We start from the raw sequence: 3,597 nt of genomic DNA on the forward strand, positions 1-3,597 counted from the left end.
TTTTTTTGTCTTTTTTTAATGTGCATATTAAAAGCTGTGGCCTTTATTTAGGCCAGAAAACACATTCGAGCTGGAGGCCTGTGTTTGTCTAGTAGCCACTGTAGGGAGGAAATCTTCTGTTTGCCTGCAGGCCTCTGGTTGGATGGTGGTTTCCATGTGTGGGGAAGCCTTGGTTCATGTACCGCCCTGCCTCTCGATGGTGGCTTGTATGCAGATGATGGCCGGCATTTATGTAGACGCTTGGGTTTGCATTGAAGCCTCCATTTGCATTCTGTCTCCTGTTTTCATGGTGGGGGCCTCTAACTGTAGAACCACATCTGTATCTTTGGGGCCTGTTTTGCATGGGTGCCTGTTGTTTATTATAAGAACTAAATGCTGCTTCTCCATGTTTGGTTCTAGTTCTGGGTGTACAGAGAAGGATAGAAATAGAAGACCTGAGTGGTCTGGGAGGTTGATACACTGACAACAAATCTGTTATGTATTGAGTTGCTGATCCATTCAGTGAGTTATATACTAACAGAAGGATTTTAAAGTCTATTCTCTGAGCTACAGGGAACCAGTGGAAAGACTTCGGAACAGGGCTCATGTGCTCTACTTTCTTAGTTCTAGTGAGAACGTGAGCAGCAGAATTGTGGATCACCTTCTGCTGTCTGACGGACTTTTTAGGCAGACTGAAGACACTATTGCAGTAACCAGTTCTACTAAAAGTAAATGCATAAATGGAGTAAAGATGAAGAGGAAGGAGGAATATGAATTTAAATGATAAATATAATAGAAGGGGAAAAGAACCAGTGGTGTTGACAGACTTTTACAACATTGGTTTGATCAAAATCCTTCAAATTTTAGGGCCTACCTCACTTTGCCAGCTCCTATTCCTTCACCTTTCGGGGGGACAAAAACACTATCCAGGGTAGGAAGGAACATCTGGACTGTTGTGCTGAATCCAGACAACCTTCAACCTTACAGACATCATTAGGAGAAGGACATAAACAAGGATGATGCTAGGCAATATCTGCAAGTCAGAGATTTCATTAGGATACAGCAAGGTGGAAAACTTATCCCCTCAGAGGATTCTGCTAGACAGTATGGTACTAGGCAAACCTAACTCTTGCCAAACTCTAAAGGCTTTTTATCAAATGCATGTAACAGACCAATGAGCCTTGCAGAAAAAATGACTCTTAATGCAAAATTTAAATGAGAAATAGATACAGAATCTATCTTTGAGGACTCCATATAAAAGGAGATTAGCACGAGCTGTCAGTCTCCTATAATAGCCGACACAAATTATTGCCATTTAATTTTATCCATAGGGTTTACTATCTTCAAAAGATAAATAAAGATAAATGGCAACCACTCTGATTCCTGTCAAAGGTGTAAGACTGAAATAGGATCCCTTCTCCACATGCTTCTGGATGTGTGGTTTCCTAAAGTAGGTAGAAATCCCAGCCAATTTCTTTTTATTATTACTTTTGTTTTTATTTTATGAATATCATTATTTTTATTTTCAAATAACATATTTATTTATTCCTACATACATGCATATATATTTTTTGCTTTTTTCCCCCGTGCTCTGTGGTAGATGGTAGGGACGCGGTTAAACCCAAATGTTATTTATATGACCTGTACTTTCTCTGAAACTTTCCGTGGAATCATTTGCTAAATAAATAGTATTGGAACTACAGTCTTTCAGGAAAGAACTACAAAAAAAAAAACTTTCACAAATTTAGTAAACAGCTGAGGCTCTCCATCATAAAACCCAACATGTATGAAGGAGAGGACATTTGCATGTTTCACATACAGTGCATGTCAGAAAATGATGTATTTATCTTTTGACTATGAGGTGGAATGTGCCTCTATGGTTTGTAATGCAAAGGATTGTGGGCAAACGTATATCTACTAGTAGAGGATTGGGATGTCAGAATGGACATCTGCTAAATACATTGGCACTGGGAACCATTTTGCTTCCTGGTCCTAGCTCCTTCCTCATTGTAAGCACCATTTAGATGCATCAGTGCAGGGTCACTATTCGGCAGCAGGTGTAACGGCCTCCTATTGGCAGGAGAAACACGTTCTGCGGGGTGAACTTTTTCATTGTCATTACTTACCTACTTTTATCAAAAATTTGCATAAAATTAATATTTACATGTACTAATATCTACATTAAGTGGATGTTTAAGTTATTATTAAAGTGGTTATTTATCTATGATTTCACTGAAGACTCCTAGATGACTAAAAGACAAAATTTTTTGTATATGAATTCTGTATATATAAACTTTAAGGTTAGTATTTTGATGTGCATGTTGTTTTAGTTGTCAAGTAATTGTTAATATATGAAAAAATTAAAACGTTTAATAAGTTTGAACATTCCCCTTGAGAGTATTAGTGCTGCCATCTGTATTACAGTGCCTGAAAAAAATGGTCGGGGTGGCCAATGATTGACTAAGGCTGGCCATGGCCACCTGTGGTCCCCCATCTAGCTCCGCCCCTGTTGGTGACACATTCATACGTAGATATAGAGGACCAACTCTGTCATAATTACATGTAAATACAGAAAAAAAAATGCTCAGTAAATAAATATTCATGCAGTGAAATTTATGTCAATTTATTTATTGGGCATTTTTTACTTGGCTGTCATTTAAGTAAATTATAAAATGCTAAATAAATAGGACTACAATATATAAGCAGAAAAAAGATCAAATTAATAAATTAAAACATTAGAACATATACTTTGATCACCTTCTTCACTCACCTATAATTACCTATTTATTTAATATTCTGATATTTTAGCTGTATTCTTATTGTTAAATGGATTTTTTGTATATACTTTAATTTTGTTGTCTCTTATTTTTTTTCTCAGTTTCCCACTCCTTTTATATAGCATGGACAAAGAAACGTACGGCTGACATAAAAAAAATATGGTAATATAAAATTTGAAGAAAAAAAAAACAAGAAGGAAGAGCATCATGGTAGATATAAAAAAAAATGTATGATGTAGGATTGCAGAGTATGGATATACACATTCTTTTTTCCACCTCCAGCGAGTGTCATTTGGGGACCTGGGCCTTGTTGATGAGGCTGGTAGCAGATGGGAAGGAGCTGTTTTTGTGGTGGAAGGTTTCGGTCTAGATTGATCGCTGCCTCCCTTCAGAGGAGACTCTGGAGCAGTTTGTGCTCTCTCTAAAGTCCACAACCATCTCCAGGGTTTTGATGGGACTTACCTCCATACTGTTCTGGCTTGATGGACACTTTACTTGTGGTGCAGCTGTTGGAGTAAAGGAGAACAACAGAGGGTAAATGGTGCTGATGAAATAAGAGATGTTTTGCTTCTTCATGTGCTGCTTCCTCCCTGTCAGGAAGATCAGCTGAGAGAGCTTCTTCTGCCGCAGGGTTGAGTAGATAGTATGGAAAGCAGAGGTGCGGCACACAGAAAGGATCCTGGTGTTAGTTCCTGGGAAGTCCAGGTGCTGATATATAGTAGTGAATGTTCCAAGATAGTGTAGATGGTGTAGCTGCCTCTGTGTTTGGAGCTTTATTTACTTCTCAATTATTGTATTACTCCAGTCAGATATGACCAGCACCAGGAACAAATAATCCATC

The sequence above is a fragment of the Cyprinodon variegatus genome, unplaced genomic scaffold, assembly GCF_000732505.1.
Source record: "Cyprinodon variegatus isolate N-32 unplaced genomic scaffold, C_variegatus-1.0 Scaffold190, whole genome shotgun sequence".
Lineage (NCBI taxonomy): Eukaryota > Metazoa > Chordata > Actinopteri > Cyprinodontiformes > Cyprinodontidae > Cyprinodon > Cyprinodon variegatus.